This window comes from Eublepharis macularius, chromosome 8, assembly GCF_028583425.1.
Source record: "Eublepharis macularius isolate TG4126 chromosome 8, MPM_Emac_v1.0, whole genome shotgun sequence".
Classification (NCBI taxonomy): domain Eukaryota; kingdom Metazoa; phylum Chordata; class Lepidosauria; order Squamata; family Eublepharidae; genus Eublepharis; species Eublepharis macularius.
In genome coordinates, this window is record NC_072797.1 from 99,291,323 (window position 1) to 99,313,574 (window position 22,252).

Genomic DNA, 22,252 nt, shown 5'->3' on the forward strand with positions numbered 1-22,252 from the left:
ATATCCTTGTGACAAGCTTACCTTCAAAAGTCCTGGTCATTTTGCGTGGGTCAGACAGTCACAAAGGTGTGGGCAGGTCAGGACACTGTAGTGATTAATAGATTTGTAAAGCCATCCTAAGCAGTTACAGCCTCCTAAGCCCATTGCCCTCATGGGTGTAACTCTGATGACACAGTAGGATTGGAGAGAGCTGGGTTCATATTCACATTTAATTATTCTGTCTGAGACTAACCTTCCTCAAAGAGCTGTTGTGAAGATACAATGGAAGAGGGGAGTACCAAACACACTACCTCTAGCTCCTTCAAAGAAGGATGGAATAAAAAAAGCCAAAAAGGCAAGGACAGTGAGGGGAAGGAATAGCTGCTGTGGTCATTTCCTCAAAAGTCTAAAGAAGCAAAGGAAGCAAACAAAAGACATGAAATAAAAGCAAGAAAAAATGATTGAGTTTATTTTTTTAAAATCTGTATTTTCTTCACTATGCTGCTATTTCAAAAAAAGATATGAATTGTTTACTTATAACTGACTTAAATGTATATATAAAGTAGCGCAATCAGCTTGCTGGAAAAAAGAGGATATTAATACATTATTAGACAACTACCAGTAAGCTTGAAGCTAACAAAAAGAGGTGAACTCTTAAAATGTCATCACACTGATCTTGGGAATTCATGTCATGTGGCTGGATGCTTATTATTAACATATGTCTGGACTTTAAAAAATAAAAATTGGCTAATAACTATGATGATGGTCACTAATTGACAACAACTGCAATTTATTCATATTCTGTGTTACAGTAGTGGACATCTAGAACATCCTTCAACTTCTATAAAATACCAACTTTCATTAATTAAAAAAATTAACACCTTGTTTCATAATATGAGTCTTTTGTAATATTTTATTGCAAAATATTATTACCCCAGGAATATTGTTCAACAGGTGATGATGTACGAGGTACAATGTGAGAGTGGATCCACACATCATTTAATACTGGGCTATTAGAGTCATTCACCTTTGAGATTTTCCTGTCCAGACAGGAACTGAATGCTCACAACAGACCATTAGGTGTGGATTCTCCTGAGAAAAGTAACAGTTAAAAACAGAGGAGGAAGTGGGAAAAGATGGCAACCCTACACAGAACAGTGATATTTGTTCATAGCGCTGCAGGTATATGAGATGGGAATGAGGTATCATATACACATAAAGCCCAGCTGTACTCCACCTGTGATCTATCTGGATATTTGTACATAAAACAAATATTACAAACACACCATAAAGTTCTTGTGCCTTTTCTTCAAAAGAAAACCAACCCAGATAGCTGTTGCCCCACAAACCTCTTCCAAAGGTGGAAAGCATATGGAACATACCTTTACTGGGATAAATCCTGGTCCAAAAGCACTTAAAAGCCAACTAGATTACCAAGGTATGAGCTTTCAAGAGGCAAAGCTCCCTTGGTCAGATATGAGGAGTGGAAAAAGGAAGGAGTTTTTATAATCCAGGCAGAGGGTGGGAGGAGTATTGAAAATCTGAGTGTCAGGAAGTTAGCTATAGTTGGTGAAATACTTTAAATACTCAAAAGTATTAGATAAATGTAAAACAGCAACAACAGTATTTTGTTTGATTCACATTTTATCACAGGTGATTCATCCTGTATGTTTTTCTGTTCTCTATTTTGTGGTGCTAATTGCTTTTTCAAATAACTGATACCTGACCCTTTGGAGTCAATAGCATCCGTCCTTCCTCCCACACAGCACATCAATATATAGACACACAGAGCCAGTATGCATTAATATTGAGAAGGTTAAAAGAGAAACTAGGCAGATTCTGCTTTTTCCTGTTTGCAGAGGGAGTATTTTGAGTGTGTAGCAACACTGAAGGCCATAGTGAAGCATGCAGCAGGGTATAATTACAAGAACCCTTTTGCATACACAGATTAAGTAGAATTTACTCTGGCTGGATAAACTTTTATAAAATCTCAGATCAATGGAGGGTATAAATGACTGTATGTACTCTAGAGATGGGCACGAACCGAAATACGAACCAAAGTTTGTGATGAACCGGGACAGTTCGTGGTTCGCAAACTGGCAGTTCGTCAGAGCCCATTTCTGACAAACCACCATGAACTTTAGGCTGGTTTGTTTGGTTCAGGTTTTTTTTTTAAAAAAAATTTTTTTATTGTTTTCCAACACATATATATACCAACATGAGAGTTTTTACTCTCATTTTAATTGTAGATATCTATTATCTATTTCTTTATCTCTTATATTCCATCTTATTACATCAATTGTGAGTTCTATTATGTCATTATACAGTTAATCTTAGTATCATATTTATGTTTACCAATTATAGTTATTTGTCATCCATTTTTAGAAGGGATCCCATGGAAGAAGACTTCTCTGTACCATTTGCCCTTTCATTAACAATGTAAATTTATCCATTTCCACCATCTCCATTACCTTTGTTATTAATTCTTCTTGCTGGGGTATTCTTTGTTGTTTCCAATAGGTTGCTAATAAGATTCTAGCTGCTGTTACTATATGGATTACTAAGTGTTCTTGCTCTCTCTTTATATCCGACATATAGTTTAATAGAAAAAATTCTAGTTTCAAAGGATTTGTTATCTGTAAGATATTTTGTAATAACTTATGTACCATTATCCATTATTGTTTGCAAGACCACTACATGTGGAAAACTGTCCCTATACCTTCTTTACATTTCTAACACTTATTTGACATATTTTTAAACATTTTAGCCAGTCTAACTGGCATTAGATACCATCTATGGAACATCTTATATAAATTCTCTTTAAACACAGCAGATTTAGTTACTTTAACATTTACTTTCCATATCTTATTCCACTGTTCAATATCATTACCTAAATTCTGTATCCATAGTTGTAATGATTTCAAGAAATGGGTGCATGCGTCTTTAAATGTTTGGTGAGATAGGTGAAGAGTGGGGGAGAAAGAGAGAGATGAGTGAGTGATATGATTGGTTGATGACAGAGTGGGTGGAGTGAAGGCAGTTTTCAGTTACTGAGGGAGAGAAAAAGATTCAGTTAGGGCAAGAGAGGCGAGCTGTGTGCAGCCTGAGTGTGTTCATGTATTTGTGAGGGAAAGGCAACCTGAGTGGAAGCCTGAACTGAATGTGTCTGTGAGACTATATATTCACTCTATTTGAAGCAGGCAAACTGTGTGTGCGCCTGAGAGAGGAAGAATTGAGAGTGAAAAGAAAACAGGCTATCTGTGTGCTGTCTGAGGAGTTCTCTGTGAGAGAAATATAGAGCCTAGAGAAAGAGACTAACTGTGTGTGAAGCCTTAAAAGAGATCTGTGTGAATGAGTTTGGATGAAGCAACTAGAAGAACTAAGAATGACTTTTATGTAACCAATACGCTTCTTAAAAAAATAAACTTTGTTTTGTTATATCCCAGAGTTATCTCCCATTCCTATCCTCAGGGCCACATAGAACCACGAAGGAGCCTGACGCTCAAACACGTTACAAAAGGGAAAATTTAAATAAAACATTTTGGAATAATATATTCCTGGTGGCAGCAAACTACCCAGAGGGTGTAAGGGGGAGATTTAAAGCAAAATCCACCCTAAAGAAAGTGAAGATCATAACAATAGTGTTTTACATTTCTCCACTCCATCATTTTCTTTCATTTCCATTAGGAAGATATACATTTTATCAACTTTTCATCTGAGTCACATAACAGTTTTTCAAACTCTTTTGTTCTAGATATCTTTATTGTATCTGGATTCAATCTGAACTCTTGACCACCAGTCTAAATTAACATCTTGGTTTTGTAGTTCTTCTTTCGTTTTAGTAGTCCTTTATCGTCTAGATGCAGAGGAGTTAGCTGTGTTAGTCTGTAGTAGCAAAATCAAAAAGAGTCCAGTAGTAGCACCTTTAAGACTAACCAACTTTATTGTAGCATTAGCTTTCGAGAATCACCGTTCTCTTCGTCAGATGCATGGAGGGCAAGAAGAAACTGGTCAGATATATAGGTGGAGAGGGGAGGGCGGAGTAGATGCAAACAGTAGCTTCTGATATGGAGATCAGTTTGCTTCTGTTAAGGAAGTCGGTTGCTTCTGATAATGAGATAACCATTCATAGTCTCTATTGAATCCCAGCTTGACTGAGTCAAATTTACATATGAATTCCAATTCAGCAGCTTCCCGCTGGATTTTGTTTTTGAAAGGTTTCTGTTGAACTACAGTGACCTTTAAGTCCTTGATGGAATGTCCTGGTAGATTGAAGTGTTCTCCCACTGGTTTCTGGATGTTGCCATTTTTAATGTCAGATTTGTGTCCATTTATTCTTTTGTGCAGAGGTTGGCTGGTTTGTCCAATGTACAGAGCAGATGGACATTGTTGGCACATGAGGGCATATATCACATTGGAGGATGAGCAGTTGTAAGCTAGCAACTCTTTATATCTAATAATTTTACTTGCTGAACATACATTTGGTTGGGTGAATGCTTCTAATGGGGAGACCAATTGAGGGGTCTTCTCATATATTTGCGGTGCAATTTTTCCCCATATTGTCATAAGGGATTTCTTTATCAGGTGGTTTTTAAAATATTTATGTCCAACTGTCTTCCCATACCATACAAATGCATGCCATCCCAGCTGTAAGTCATGACCTTCAAGGGCTAGTAGTAATTGGTCTCTGCAGACAGCCTGGCACTGATCAATCACTTTCCTAGGCAACAGGGGATGGACTTCCTGCAGACTTTCTGTTGACCTGGAAGTGATGAATTGCTGACATGGATGTGACGTTTTCACGAACCAAACGAACTGGTTTGTGAACCAGGGCAGGTTTGCGAAAGTTCATGTTTCATGAAATGCAATGAACCACGGACTGCACTGTTCATTTTTTTCTAGTGTACTCTATCCTGGAAACAAAAAGCCACCTGGCATGGAGGGCTGCAGTGAGGAGGAAGAATCAGGTAAAATTGTCCACACTCCATCCATTGTCTACAGGGCTATTATGATCCTTAGCAATGCCTCTTCAGCGAAGAGGTATGTTGGGAAATGATCTACTACCATAAGCACTTCTGCTCAAGATTAACAGGATATCAACCATATTTTTTCTTATCATTAAAATTGCATGGAAATTCCTGGAGATTTGGGGTTGGGGGAGTTTGCAGATGATGGAGTTATAGGAAGGGAAAGAGCTCAGTGGGGCTATCGTTCCATATAGTCCCCCATCCAAAGTTGTCCTCATCTCCAGGAGAACTGATTTGATCTATGTAGTCTGGAGATCAGTTGTAATTGCAGGAGATCTCCAGGCCCCACCTAAGTACCATGTGGGGGTGGGGGTGGGGGATTCCCTGCTTCTCCCCTCTGCCCCCCTTGCATACCTTACTTGGACGGCAGGGAGGAAAGGTGTGGGATAGTGTAACAATGTCACTTCCTGTTTGGGGCCCAAATTGGCCCACTGTGAAGCATGTGCATGCTCCTGTACATGCTTATTATGCAAATAAGTGTCTTGAAAGGAGATGGGATTAACATAGTTGACCCTCAGATAAACGTCCCCTAGCACTTTTTGTTGCAGTCTATTTACCTATTTTGAATATTTATATTTCTCTTTCCAGTGAATGTACTTGAGGAGGCTCAGACAGTAAAATCATAAAACAGAATAAACACTATTAAAATTTGAAAAACTCATAAATAGCAAAGTACCCAGAACATAAATACAGCATAAAAAATTTATCAGTCTAAAATTGCTTCATAAAAAGCAGCAGATCATAAAAGCAATTTTAAAAGATCAACCCCCTAAAAAAAAATGTTTTGCCCTAGCATCTAAAAGATTAGGTTAGGTGGGAGGCATACCCTGTCTTTGGTTGCTACCCACTTCACCTTTGCAGGCAGGATCTCAGAGAAGTTGTGAAGAAGATCTTAACTAGCAGACTGGACAGTGTAGGAGAAGACAGTTCTTCATATATGAAAGATTATTAATACATTTGGTAAACATTTCCATTAGTTTGAATGGGAAACACATTCCCATCTCTAACTTCTCCACACCAACACATGTCTGGGATGAAATGTTCAGGAACTATATCACTTAAGCAAGGGAACCTTTTCTTTAGGGATGCCAGGTCCCTCTACCCTCCCAGTGGGAGGGGGGACATGGTGCTTACCTTTTTGGCATTTTTGGGTCCTCTGATGCCTACATGATGATGTCACTTCCAGAAAGTGATGTAATTGCACATATGTGGGACCATGCATGTGCTTATCAATGGGCCAATCTGGGTCCCGAATGGTTCACTTCCAGAGATGGTGCAATGATGTCACTCCTAGAGGTGATGTCATTGTGCCACCTTGGGAGCACACTGGGGGTGATGGTCCCCCACCATTCTTTCCCTGCCAGCCAGATGAATAGAGGTGGGGGGGCAAAGGATGGGAGCAGGGGATTCTCCTGCCCCTAGAGGGGGAAAGGCATCCCTGCTCCAAGCTTGTCATGGGTCAGTCTGGGCCCAGTGAAAGTGAGGACTCCTCAGGAAGAGAGGAGCCTTGTGTAGCCAGCCCTGACTCCTCAGGAGGAGCTTTGTTTAGCCAGCCATGACTCAGCAGAAACCAGTGATCAGGAAGAACAGGTGCTGGCTAATCAGAGTCCACAGCCAGCAACTGAGACGGAGACACTGGCACCTTCCATCCCCAACACCACAGAGGAAGCTCAGCCAGGGGCTTCCACCCCCCACCCCCCAGGTTTGCCCACACCCAAAGAGCACTGCAGATGAAGGTAGAGAGTGGAGCTGCAGGTGAGATGGCACAGTGCTTGCTTCCTGGGCTGATGCCAGCTGCTTGGAGATAGCGACAATGAGTAGCATCAGAACAGAGCCCAAGCAGCTAGCTGCAAACCACACCTGGCTATAAAAGCCAGTCTAGAGGAACTGCTAGGCATGGAAACAATGTGTTGGATTCCTGCTCCTGCTGTGACTACTCCCTTGAACCTTGCCTTGCTCCTATAGCTTTTGGACCGTGCCCTGTCTCCGCCTGTGCCTGCATCTAGACCTGACCTTACCAGTAACTGACCTATGGACCTCCTGACTTGGTTTTTGTATTTTGGACTCAGTCCTAGCTTTGGACTCATGCTCTGACTTTGGACTGGACTCTGACTACTCTGCTTGGGCTGACCCAGCACACAACAAAGCTCCTCTTCTCTAGAGGCAATGAAAGATGCAACATACTTCTAGTTCTGTTTTTTTTTTCTTGAGGATACACATTGGTACAGAGTACCATGATCTCTATGACATTCTCAAATAGCACTGTTGTAATTCCTTCTCTCCATATCACTGGGAGAAAATTCTCAGGGATTATAGCCCTCATCCAAGGGATTCTCCCGATCAAACTGCAGAGAGAGAAGGTAAAGGGTCTCTTTTTTACAGGCTATTAAATTCTGCCCTGTATAGGGACTGCAACAGAAAGTTAAAGTGATCTGAATTTTCTGGACATGAGTTCCACCCTTTAGCAGGGACTGAGTAAAAGAGTTCTACTCCCAGTTTGGGGATATCTTACTGCAGAAGAAAAGGCTTGCAAAAATCCAATTAAATCTGGAGAACTAGGCTAGAATAGCATCACATCCCTCAAATGAACAGACTAATTCTGCCGGGTATCAAACTTAATAGAACAGGAATTTCAGAGACAGTTTGATTGTTGCCTCCAGTTGTTGCCTAGGCGACAGATATGGCAAAAAGCATTCTATTAGGAATGACTGCTTGCTGGCCATCTCTTAAAATGGAATGTGTGCCTTTTAAAAATGAAAGTAAGTCATGCAAAGTTAGCTAAACTTTAGTCATTGTGGCTAACACAGACCTGCTATTAGTTCCCTCATCTGTTGTGACATATCTCAGTTCTATTCATTCTTTTATTTCTTAATTTGTCTGCAGCATTAAAATGATAGCTACCAGAGAAATAGCTCAACAGATCATAAAAGATGCGCTATAATGCTTGAATAATAGGTATTATGTGACAGTGTGCTGTAGTGATTAGAGAGCAGGATTAGAATCAAGACAGCCAAGGTTCCCGTTCCTGTTTCCAGGGGGCCTTGGGCTACTTGTTCTCTCTCAGGCAAACCTAAAACAGAGGCGGTGAGACTCTGTATGCTGCCTTGAGCTCCTAGAAGGAAGGATAAGATTTAAAAAATACAATAAGAGCCCTTACAATGATTAACAAAAAGAAAATGTCATGCACTCTATTCACTATTCATAATCAGCATTTTTTTTAAAAAAAACCCACCTTAAATATATAAACAGGCATTTAGAGTTGACAGTGTAAGAATAAAATAATAACACTGAATGCACAGGTTATGATCTTTGTTTAATGTTATTGAAGCAATTAACTTGCTTTGTTTCTGGGTTGGTATCCTCAGTTGCACCATATTTACACTCACATTTTGAACAGGTGCTGTAGTTTGTCCTCTTAAAATATACAGAAACTTGTGTTCCAACACAGCCAACGAGCAGTTTCCAGGGGAAAAAAATTAGATCTGCCTATGCAAATCAAGAGGCTAGATAGTAAAAAGGGTTAGGAAACAGAAGAAGGGGACAGTAGAGCATTAAGTGGTAATCTGAACTCTACAAGACACCCCACTTCAGCCAGTAGGGATGAGTCTTGGCCCTATATGCCCAATCTTTACCTGAGCCAGGGCAATTTCCTGTCTAAGCCGCCTGTGGAGAAATGCATTCTAAGGCCATTTCCACACAGGTTGAATAATGCACTTTCAATGCACTTTAGCAATCCTTTAGAAGTGGATTTTGTGTTTCACACATGAAAACCCAATTCCAAATGATCATTAAAGAGCATTGAAAGTGCATTATCCAGTGTGTGTGGAAGCAGCCTATTTGTCTGAGAACAGGTGGGAGGAGGGGAAGCTGCACCAAGTCTGGGGTTTTGGTCCTGTAGTTTTCGCTGCCTGGAAGAAGACAAAGGAGATGCCTTTTTACCTTCTGCTAAAAGCTGACCCTTCCAGGGTTTTTTTTTGGGGGGGGGGTGATGGCAGAGATTTGGAAGACTAAAATGCCAGAGATGATTCCTGTGGCCTTCAGGAAAAACTTCTTTGACCTGCCCAGCGGGTGAGCAAAGGGAGATAATAAAAACTCCTGGAGCAGGGAGGAGGCTTTCTTTCTGGCTAATTTCATCTGGAGGCTGAAGGAGCTCAGACCCCTGGCTGCTTGTAGGCAGCAGCCATTGGCCATGTGGAAGCTGGAGACCTGAACCAGGACTGTAAGGTATGAAAACTTCTCAGAAGCTTCGCTCATCTGAACAGGGTCTTCTGCATCTGCCATTCTGCACAGGGGCGAAATCAACAGCTGCCCATACATGGGCATTCTCTGTGGTGCCCCCCACCCTGTGGAACGGCCTGCCTGAGGAGGTCAGGAGAGCCCCCACTCTCCTGGCTTTCCACAGACTGAATTATTCCAAAGGGCTTTTTCACTCGGACAGGAGGGCTATATTGTAGGGAGGGGATCTCAAAAGAGTTACAGACCATAGACTTCACAACTATGTTGCCATACATACTATCTATTGCTTTAAGTATGTGCTTGTATGTACTACAGGGTATGATCCTACTTGGCAGCTCTGTGTTGTCTATGTCATTCCTAGAATTGCTTATGCTCTATTTCAGCATTTCTTCAACTCTGTATTGAATTTTGCTAATGTTATGTCTTTGTAAACTTGCATTTATTTACCCTATGGCATTGTTTACAGAAATGTCTTTGATATTGACTGTACTCATCTCATACTATATAATCTGCCTTGAGAAAAGCAGACTAAGAAAGACAGACAGACAGACTCATTAGGGTCAGTCTGGCAGTAACCACCAGATGACTTGCTACCATGCAAGTGCATGACTCACCCAGGCCTGACTGCTAGCTACTGTCCCCACAACATTTATATTTATTTATTTATTTTATTTATACCCTGCCCTCCCCGCAGATGGGCTCAGGGCGGCTAACAACATTAAAAAAATATGGGTGGGTGGGGCTGAGAGAGCTCCTAGAAGCTGCGACTAACCCAAGGTCACCCAGATGGCTTCAAGTGGAAGAGAGGGGAATCAAACTCGGTTCTCCGCCACTACACCAAACTACTACACCAAACTGAATCCCTAACTCTGCTGCAGAAGTTCACTGAGTTACACACCCTCAGCCTAATCTACCTCTCTCTTTCATTCCTTTTTTCTTTTTTTGTTTATGTTCCTGTTCCTTCATGTGAATCTTTGCTTGTTATCTGTTGTAATAAAATAAAAATAATAAAAAAGGGAACAAAAAGAGTTGTTGTGAGGATAAAACTGAGAATGGTATAAGCTGCTTTGGTATCCATTGTCATGATAGACGGGGAATAAGTGAAGTAAATAAATAACCCATATAACTAACCAATATAACTGAATATTCAGGGAAGATAAAAGTTTGGTTGCTGGGTGGGAAGAAGAGAAGGAAGCAGGGAAAGATGAGGATTTGGAGGTTGTCAGGAAGAGGGAAAGATGAAATAGTGGGAGAGAGGGATACTAGAGAAAGTGAAGTTTCCCCCACCAGTCCTTGCAGGTTTCCTACCATGCAAATAGGCCTGACAGGCACCATGCAGGTGCATTATGTCCTGGCAACTGGAACCACACAACTCAACAATATGTATTGTCGAAGGCTTTCACGGCCGGAAAACCCCCAACAACCAACTCAACAATAGTTTTACTATGACAGATGGAAGTAGGAAAATGGGAGAAGCTATGGGGGCTGCTAAGGAATGAAGAAACAGGGTGGGAGGATTAAATGAGATGCCCCTACAAGTTTTTGCTGGTGTCCCATTTGTCGACATATCTATTTCTCAACATGGCCAAATCTATGGACACGTAAATCCAGAGACTGAAGCCATGAACTGACCAGACAGATCTTTCTACAAATCTGAAAAAGGTCCAGGTTTCCAGAAGAATCTGAAATCCAAAATAAAAAAACAATGGGGGTTAAATGCTCCAAAATGATAGAATCACCTATAACTGTAACAACAACAACTGCCCTCAGTGGCCACTACTAGGCCACCATAGTACTACTGCCAGCCTTCAGCCATGCTTTCTGTCTCTGTAGAAGATAAAAGGAACAGGATAGGGCCCTTTCCAGGACTCTTTTGGCCTTTGAGGGAGAACTTATTGGGGCCACATGCACGTGCACACTCCCATGCCTACACTTCCTGGAAGTGACGTCATTGTATAGCACCATGAACAACAAAGAGGTAAGCGCCTGGCATCCCTATCACTTGGTGACTTTGGGCCAGTTACATCCTCAGACTAACCTACCTCACAGGATTGTTGCGAGGATAAACTTGGAGGACAGGAGGTCGATGTAAACTGCTTTGCATCCCCATTGTAGAGAAAGGCAAGGTATAAATTAAGTAAATAAATAATAAATATTGCTGAAGATGAGAAACAGATAAAATGCTGGATGGTTGGTAGATGGGAAGGAGAAGAAACAGGGAAAGTGGAAGATATGGGAGTTGCCAGTAGAAGGAAAAGGGGAAATATAGTAGGAAGATTAATACAGGTGTAAGTTGAGATGGCCCCTACAAGTCCTTGAAGGTTCCTCACTGCCAAATCCAGCCTGACAGCAGGCACTACACAAATGGGTCACGGTTTTACCAAGTAGAGGCTATAAGACAGAGGGAAGGAGGGAAAGCTAAAAATGGGGGAAGACAAAAGTAGATTGTTTGGTGGGTGGGAATGAGAAAGGGGAGCAGGAAAAGAGGGCTTTTAAGGAAGGGGAGGGGAAAATAAGAACTCCTCCCACAAGTCCTCACAGGTCCCCTCTTGTATTTTCTAAAATTTATCACTGGTAAAATGGATTAAGAGGACTTTGCCCTTTGAAATGTATAATTTCTGATTATAAACCTCATGGATTCAGGGATCATTTGCCAACTCCAGTCAAAGCTTTAGGTGGCTTATTCTAACTTGGTACTAAGGGGACATAATGCAAGGGATACCAGGACATTGTATTCAGACGTAATCCTTAAGACTGCTTAAGCTTTCTCCTGTTGATTTTTGCGGAAAGATTGACTAGCTCAGTGATATTCATTCAGCAGCTTGGGAGCGGTCTATGGCTCTTCTGAACACCATTCTCCAATTTACCACCTGTCCCCAGTTTTAGGAAGAAGGGCAAGAGCCTTGCCCAGTAGGGCTTCTGGTTGTCAGGTGGTGCTCACCCTGAAACAGCTGCTCTCAGAGGATCAGGTAAGCTGCAGACCTCCCTGAGGTACAAGCATCATGCCATGGATGGAAGTAAATGTGACTGTTTTGGTTGATAATAATGATAAATGTAGCTCTCCTATGAGCTGTGAACTGAGTACTAGACTAGTAGGTTGACCCCGATCAGTAGGAAAAGAAGACCCAACATGAGATGGATTGACTCAATAAAGTAAACCAAGGCTTTCCATTTGCAAGCAAAACTGTTCTAACAGCAAAACTGTTAATGATATGATGTTTTGGAGGACATTATTTCATAGAGTCACCATAACTTGGAAGCCATTTGGCAGCACATAACACCCGCACAAATCTGTGTCTTGCAACCACTAAGGCCTCTACTTTACTACAAATACATGGGAGGATGCTCAGCAGCCAGCAAAGTTCACTGCTGAAACTATGCTTTCCTAGATGGTCCTTCACCATGAGTAAGATTCTACTTCAAGGGGAACTGTGTGAATAACAGTAGCTTGCGAAATGTAAACTAGCCCTGTCTCAAGCTATTCTGCATTTGCACTGAATTTCAAATTCCACAAATCTCTGTTTATCTGAGATAATGGCTACATTATTTATATAACTGGCAGCAGTGAAAGAGTATACACCCACCCATCCACCTATGTAATATATTCAACTCCCTATTTGGAATCTAAGGTGTTACTGCCCAGAAAGATCTAAATAGATATGTAGTCTGTCTCTCTTTTTCTTGTGTGGATAGGCCAAGCAATGTGTTCTTTGTAAAGAAAACATTCAAAGACAGGACTCACATGATGCCATAAAGCCATGAAACTTGCTGGGTCATTTCAGCCAGCCACATACTTTCAGCCTAGTGAGGATAAAATATAAGAGGTGAACAATGTAAGCTGCTTTAGCCCCCCACTGAGGATAAAGGTAGGGTATAAGTGAAGCAAAATAACCACAATACACCCACAATAATAAGGCTAAGATGCTGAAAAAGAAATTGCTTATAAAGAAGTACTAAAAATTAAGTCCGATAAGGTTACTCAAGGTAAGCATCAGTGGCCTAGAACATCATTAAATATTTAGAGCCTCTTGAGGTACTGTGAGAAGCACATGTGTTGTCACACGTTGTACATCTTTCGTCCATGGAAATCCATTGTGAGTGGATGGAATATGGGTCACTCAATAGGAGCTTGCAAGACTTTTACATCTGTGGAACAAACAAGTCAGGCTGCTTCAACACAGAGCGCAGGAGACTGAAGAATATTCTGACCTCCATTAATTTCTACAGTTAAGAACAATCTTGGAGAACAAGGCTTCCAACCTTTATTTCAGTGACATCTAGTGTCTAAATGAGTATCTTCACAAGTGCTATCACAGTGGATATTAAATATAAGTGCCCCTTGTGTTTACATACGAAAAGTACACCCTATCAATTTAAAAGTACAGAGTTTTTTTCAACTGCTTCATAATACCCTTGGTAAGCAAATAAAAATAGCAATTATTGTATATGCAGATTCTTTCCAATATTTGCTACTGTCCTCCTTCATTTTGCATCGATTCAAAAGACACTGGAAACATCGTTCTGGGATCTTGAAATGTTTAATCTCCAACCTATAATTTGCTCATACAATAAATCATAGCGTCTTTTGAAATTTTCAAAGCTCCCACTTTATCTGCCATTCCTGGTCATCTTAGTCACCCATGCAGACCTTGATCCTGCTTTTGGAGACAGCAACATACAAATACTTCTAGTAGTCTATAATAGCAAACAGGTTAGTTAGCCCCAGACTACCACAGGTAGCACCGAGTTCCTTCTGGAATCCCCTATGCTTCTCGAGGATCAGGGTACAGTATAGAATGCAACATGGAGAAGCAATGTGAGAAGGGGAAATGGAAAGAAATCCCTTTGGTACACACACTCCTGCTCCATTACTGCCCACTACAGCAATAGTCATGGGGGCAGCGCTGCTGGTACTTACTGAGGATGGGACCATAAGAAGCATCAACAGATGACATCACTTATCAGGTTCCAAAACTACACCCTGCCTTTGGGGGGGAACAAGGGAAATGCCATGCCAGTCAATTTAATCTGGTGAGCCACTGTTTTGAATCCATGCCAGGGGATTGCTTACCTCTGGTATATATCATATATATTATATATGTCATATATATGATATATGCTTATTTTTTATTTTAAGAGACCCCCCCCCCCCCCGCTTTCCTTTCTCTGTTTTACAGAAGGGGCATACACGTATACAAAATGGACTGAACTTTTTTTTAAAAAAGCAAAATCCATTGAATAGAGAACACACATTAGGAACGCATGTGGGTCATTTAAATTGTACGTATCAAGGGCTTGTTTTAGCTTACTAACCTGTAAACAAAGAATCAGGAAATGACATAATGCTCCAACAATGGATGTAAGCATAGGTAGAATAAGTTCTTCATTTCATGGAAACAAGATAAGTCAGTCACTAGGGGCAGAGAATCACAGAACAGTACACAGCCAGTGATGGTAGTCTGTATTTTAACAGTTCAGTAAACCTTTAAGCAGCAAGCAAATTTTCCTACAGTGGCTAGGCTATCAGTACCATCCAGTTAGGGGTTTAAAACTGGAGTGACTCTGCCTAGTGTTGCACTGTTAACCTTGTAGCTTTGAAAGATTCCAAAATCTCTGGCTGACTATAAACCAAAGCGATTAGCTCTTTCTCCAAATCGTTTTTGCTGTCCAGAGGCTGTAGTTACCATATCAAAGTACCTAAAGATTTACATGGTGGTGATGGAGTGGTGTGATTCACTTTGATAAGATACCAAAGAGTAGTCATTACTTCTTGTTTGCATGACTGCGATGTCTGCAAATGCCTGGCCTTGCTCACGTGAGCTAGGGCTCTTTGAGTTAGGCGGTGTACAAGCCTGTGCCTTTAGACAACCATGGTGTGGAAATCAACACATCTCCCTCTGAAATTTCATTTCTGCCAGCCATTTTTAAGGAGGACTGGCTGAAACTTAAAAAATCCATGCCTGGATTTTTTCTTGCATCTTAAGCCACCCAGAGTATCCATTACTTTGAATGAGATCTTGTGCTCAGAACAAAGGACAATGTTTAGAGTACTTTTATTTTTAACTGCAAAAGAGCAACATCTGGAGGGCAGCAAGTGTGCTTACTAAAGCAGATTTCTGAAATGCTCCCAGTGTTACAACATCTGCATTTATTGATGCCCTTTATTTGGTTTGGCTCTTGTAAATGCAGTCATGCACACAGACAGGCTTCAATTGCTCAGCTTCACATGTTCAATGTAGCCTCCAGTGTACAAATACGAAATTATATGTGAATGGTAGTCTCCTGTGTATAAACACGAAATATATGAACAGTGTGTCACGGGCTGGGCCAGCCCAAGCAGGGTGGTGCAGGTCCAAACCTTGATACCAAGTCCAGAGGGAGTTTCAGGAGCCAAAAGCCAAGTCAAAGCAGTGGTCAGAGCACAAGCTAATGCCAGAGTTGAGTCCAGAGTCCAAGAGCAAGGTCAGGCACAGTCCAAGGTCAGTTACTGGTAGTGTCAAGTCCAACTGTAGGCACGGGCAAGGTTCACGGAGCACGGAGTGGTTGCAGGCAGTAGAGACGTTGCTTCCACGCCTGGCTGTTGCTCCTGACTGGCTTTTATAGCCAGGCATGGTTTTCAGCCAGCTGCTGGGGCTCCATCCTGAAGCTACTCATCATCACTCTCCAGCAGCTGGTGTCGGCTCAGGAGACGAGCACTGCGCCGTCTCTCCTGCAGCTCCAGTCTCTGGCGCTGTCTGCGGCGTTCTCTGGGTGTGGGTGAACCTAGGGGGGTGGAAGCCTCTGGCTGGGCTTCCCCTGTGGTGCTGGCAGTCCATGACTGAGCTTCCCCTGTGGAAGTCCCTGGCTGCACTTCCCCTGTGGTGCTGGGGCTGGAGAGTACTGATGGCTCTGCTTCAGCTGCTGGCTGTAGGCTCCGATTAGCCAGCAGCTGTGGCTCCTGATTACCAGCCTCTGCTGAGTCAGGGCTGGCTGCATGGAGCTCCTCTTCTCCTGAGGAGTCCTGGCTGGCTACACAAAGCCCCTCTCCTCCTGAGGAGGAGTCCTCGCTCTCACTGAGCCCAGGCTGGGCCATGACACAGTGGTCACCTCAGAAATCAGGAAAAATGGCTTCTGTAGATAATAATCTAAAAGTGTGTATACAAGACCTAGGTGAAGCTTTCAACAGTGGACAGGTGGTACCCAGGAGACTGCCAGCCCTGTAAGCCTTCTTGCTGTTGCTTTCTCTACACAGCTATTACTTAACTAACCCTAAATTAGTTTGGGAGAGGTACTAGTTCCAATAGCCAGATATCCCAGCAAGTAATTAAACAGAACTAGTCAGGCTTTTTATACCATCTCAGTACCTTTCTGGGACCATATGATAGCTGGATGGAAATGCTTAGGAAAGCCTATTCTTTAACCACAGCGTAAGCACATATCAAAATATCCGTGGCCTATCATACACAGTATATATACCCTACTAGGAGAGTCGCAGTCTAGTTCTGAAATAGCAATTTCCCATCATTCAGTTCTCATTAGAACTGAACAGTGCTAATCCAAGAGAATTGCCTCCAGATGTAGTTTTCAAATTAGATGTCAGCAGGCCATAAAACACTGCACAAGTCCTCCTGCGCCACTCCCCTTGTACTGAGCACTATTCCTCATCCCTGCTCCCCTTATCCACCTCTATGGACAACACATATAGTATTTGTATATCATTTGGGGAGGGGGGGCAACAGAAGCAGATTTGATTAAAAATACTGCCATGATCCACAGCATCGTAAATGAAATGGGTTGTAAATAGATCCTTATCTTTCCTCCGGCCTCTGTCCATTGACCAGTGATGAAGAGCTGATGCATTATGCCAGCATATTTAGCAAACAAGGTAGCAAGAGGCTTTATACAAATGGAAAGCAGGTATGTAGAAGCAAAAGTTACAATGGCAGTTTGGTATTTTTGCACTTGCATTGCCTGCTCACTGTAAGATACATGACCTCATTGCTCACAGATCAGAAAAGTGCTGCCGTAAGATAACTTCAAATAGAACTGGTTATTTTAAACAAGTGAGTAAGTAAACCTTACTGAGTTATCAGGTTGCTGAAAATGACACCAGAAGTTCAAAACTCTTGTGTAGGCTCTGCAAGTATTTGCATATTCAACAATCGGGCAGGTAGCCACTTGAAAGAAGCCATTTTGAACAGCACAATGTGGGTCACTTTGAGCGCATAGCTCCTTACACGGCCTTAACCATTTTAAAATATGCTGATGCAGATAAACCATTTGTGTGCGCATTGTCTTAAATGGGAAAATTTTAAGCAAAGGACCTGTAAATGGCAGTGGTGGTGGGGGGTTGGATATGGATAAAATCAACTGCCAGAAAGCTTACTGCAGGGGCCATCTTCCACACCGTTACTTTTTAAGAGGCTGCCAGCTAGGTTGCTTTAATAGCCAGATTGAACTTGTGCTAAATTGGGAGACTATTGCTACCAGTTGGAACAAATCTCTCAGACTAAGTATCTGCAAGCTGAACAATGAGTGTAAACAGAGGAGTCACTTATTTCAGGAAGTATTAAATATCATCCCTACCTCACCGCACCCTTCTACTTCCTGTTTTGTCCTCCTCACTGTGCCAGTTGCTTGGTTTGCCTTGCCAACAAAACTAATAGGTTTGACCACCGCAGCAGCAGCAGCAGAAACTGCCCTTTAGTTTTCACAACTGACAGTTCTGTGACGTATTTTCCTACCATGTCAGGATTTCCTCTCACCTTTTCGTGTGATAAACCACATAACTAGCAATGTTTTCCAGCCTTATTGCTGCTCACTGAAAGGATGTTTGCCCCATCTAAATTACTCTCTTGAGTAGAATTGATTACACAAAATATTCAGGATTTCCATTCCCAAAAGGTGCGAATGTGTCAGTTCTCTTTGCTAGCACCTGCACTGACGCAGCGATAGCAGGAAGGTAAGAAACACGGGCAGTGGCCAACGTCAGAGTTGCCTCAGGAAGACCCCCTTGAATAATAGTGAAACCTGATCTTTAAGCTTAATTAAGCTTAGTCCAAATGTCCACTGATCCACTTCCTATTATGATTGCCAAGCTGCAATGGATTATTTATCCATGTCTCATTAAAGCTTCCAAACTGTCCAGTTAAAGAGATTTATATCTCAACTATGAACAGCTCCACAGGATTTAATCATGAGACCTAAAAACAAAGATCTCTCTTTGAAGATCCTGTTACTTGGTACAAATAATTTATATGGGTTCTCCTTGTTTTAACTCTTCCCATCAAGGCACAGAGAGACTTCTATTAGAGTTTAATGTTTATTCTTTTTTTAATCTAATCTTTTTAATAAAGCAAGATACTAAGATAGAAAGGGCTATTAAAATAAAACTTATAAGCAATGAAGGGGTACATGCAGTAAGAATAATCTCTCTTAACATCTTTCAAATCTAAGATAGATTTAAAATCAGATATTATGAAATGCACTGAGTTTTCAATAGATGCACAGATATTTTTCTCTCCTAGATCTACATGAGATTTCCTTCATCAAAACCCTGATCTGCTATTTGGGTTAGCATCTTATATAGGAATTAGCATGTGCTATAAATAGAAACATCTTAAAATCTTTCACACATGACAACAATATAAAATATTACTGATTTTAGATTCAGCTGATTCTTTAGACTTTCAGTCATGCAACATTCTACCTAGCAAAGAGTGATGCCTAATCCAGTTGCAAGATAAGTGCATAAATCACTAGGTAACAGAAAACTTAAGTGAGCAGATCATGAATGGCCCAGAATCATTTGTCTACTACTGTCCCTACTTTTTTTTTTCTTTAATAAATTTTTATTGGATGGGTTGACATACATTTTACCAGTATTTTTACAACATATTTCCCCATACATTCATATATGCAGCCCACCCCCTCCCCCTCTCCCCTTTTCTATGTAGACTCCCAATAGCACTATGACTCCTTTATTTCTTATCGTTAACTCTATGTTACTTTCATTTGTCCCTATAACTAAAGGTAAAATCCTAACTTATTGTTTCTTACTACATTTCTATAATTATCAATAGACTACCCTTATTGTTTCCATCCCTTTTACAAATAAATTTAACTTTTACATTTTCCCAATCCAAACACTTTAATTTTGATCCCTAAGATAACACTTTAATTTAAAATTAATAACTTATTCCTTCAAAAAAAAATCCCTTCTGTAATTTCCATATCTTTTACACATAAATTTAACTTTGACATTTTACTCTCCCATAAAATTTTTTTTTTAAATTTTATTCTCCTTATTTTCTTGTCACTTCACTTATTTAACTCTACATTTTATATTTTCCAATTTGTTCATTTATCTTAGATTATTAATTTCCTTTAACTTTACATTTTAACCATGAATTCCATCCCCTAAGAAACTCTTGTAGCTTAAAGCTAAAAGCTTAGTCCTTTAAGTAATTCCTTCTTGTAACTTGAATCTTATGTTTATGTCTCTTTTCCAGGCTCTCTCTTTCACTTGAACAATCTTATCACTTGGCAACTTCTTAAAGTTGAACATAACTGGAGTTGGTTCTGTATTTCATGTTTGTTGTTAACTCTTGTAATTGCTTCTTTGAAAGTCCTGACAAAACTTCAATCATTTGTTCCTGCACACACTGTGTTTTCCCTGCTTGATATCTGTAGCTCTGTACTCAATTTCTGCCACACAATCTTGAAACACTTGTTCTTCCTCTTTAAAACTCGGTGTCAAATCGGTGGTTTTTTGCTCCCTTTCTTGAGTCATCTGCTTTGCTACTTGTAGCTCATTCTTTGGCTCCATTTCTGCTTTTAGTAAATCCTTTATATTTTTAATTAAGCTCTCTTCCATTTTCTGCATAGATTGTCTCAATCCTTCATAGCCCTCTGTAATTTTTTCCCCCAGCTATTCTATAGCCGATCCTATGGCAGCCTGCCATTCCTCCTCCACTTTCTTCATACTTCTTCACTAGATTTCTTCCCGCCCCAGATATCTTTATCATCTTTTAAAAGTTCAACTATTTTAATCTCACCAGATATCGGGTGGAGAGTCTCTATAGTAGCTTGCTTCGTCCTTTTCTCTTCCGGAATGGTGGGTATCCACTTCCTCTTGTCCTCTCGTTGCTATAGCTCACGTTTTCTTTTGTTTTCCTTCCGAGGTCTTCCTTGCTGTTTTCCCTTCCTTCTTCTTGCTCTCCAGATTAAGTCTCTCTAGGCAGTGCCACTTGCTGTTCTCCTTGCATTCTATTCTCTCGCGATGTTTGCTCCGCAGCTTCTCCACCTCTTCCCTTTTCTCACTGCTGGCTATCTCTCTCAAAACCGCAGGTATGTGTAAACAAATATTTTCACTTCTTTTACACTTTATAGTCTATCAAATTTCAATTTTTCCTTCAAGATGTCTGGCTCCTTTCTTGTTCTATCAGCTCAGTCCACAATTTTAACTTTTGATTAAATTCCTCTTCTCATTTTAAGTCCGAAAGCAAGATAAAGATCTTTTACCTCAATTTGTTCTGTTTGGGTCTTCCGTGCTGCCTCCTTCGTTTCCAATTGGCCAAATCTGGTTCTGAAGCTTGGTTTCTGGAGACCTTATGCCAAACAAATGACTCAAAGAGTACTGCAGAGATTTTAGCTTGCCCTTCTCCGAGGGGACCTCAAGGTGATGAGGGAAATCCTATATCCAGGACCTTCCCCACTGCCAAGATCACTCTCTCCGGGACTCGTAGTGTTCTAGCTCCTCTTCTACCTGTAGAGGAGTGGCAGCTGGTGATCTGAGCACCTGGCCTGCCCAAAACAGTCACTCTTGATGGTCCAGCTCCCTGGATGCACGTCAAGTCTCCATTAGCCAAACCAGAACTCTACTACTGTCCCTACTTTTAATTGGTTGTCAAATATAAAAGGAACACCTGTGTGGTTATATAACCTGTTGACAAACTATATTAATGTTTATACACAGTTCACTAGAATACATGTGTACAACTTGGGTATATTGTAATCTAATCCATATTCCCATTACAAAGCCATAACTGCTTGAACTACCTGTTGCTCTGCTGCAATAAATCAATCCCAGGTTGCTTTTTTAAATAAGATAAAGCCTTGTGTCAAGTCTTATGTAACTGCCAAATATGCAAGTTTCATAAGAAATTCTGGGCATGCTTATATCAACTGTCAAGTGCAGGAATTGGCAGTTTATTCTTAAACCCATTCTGTACCAGAGAGAGGCAACCTAATTGCCAATAGACACTACTTGGCTTCAAGGCTGTTTTTTAAAACAGCCTAGAAATTGTTGAAATCATGACAATCTTAGCTTTCATGCACAGGGGTGGGGTGGGGACTCGTATTTCTAGCCATCAGTGTTGTAACAACATCTTTGATTTGGTGAGGACAGGGATTTCATATATGATGCTGTGGATGCACCCATCTCCTTCTACATAATTTTTTAGTATATTGCTAAAAATACAACCAAACCGATTTAATCCTCCAAGCACTGCACTACTGTGCAACTCCCAGTCTTTTTAAAGGAGCTTTCAGAAAGGTCTCAAGCAAAAGCATCATTGAAATAGGTTTACATAAAGCAGGTAAGATATACATAAAGCAGGTATAACAAACTTGGGCAGAGAAGGGACTAACAGTGCAATCCTATGGAGTGTTACTCCAGTCTAAGCCCATTGAACTCAATGGGCTTAGACTGGAGTAACTATCCATAGGATTGCACTGCAAAAGTCTACTGATCAGTATTTGAATAATTTCTTACATAACATTTTCTAGATCTCAAGAGTACTGTAAGACTTATATCAAAATGTATGTTGTTCCAATATTATTAGATACAAGTCTGTAACAAAATATACAATTATTACTTATACAATAAACATGGGTGGAGGGCTTAATTGTGCAGATTTTCATATTCAGGAGTGCACCTTCAAACAAAATAGGGAACATGGCTGCTTTTACACTGGGATAGTTTTCAGTGGTGGTCAGGTTGCTGGTACAATTGTGTGTGAAATCACCCT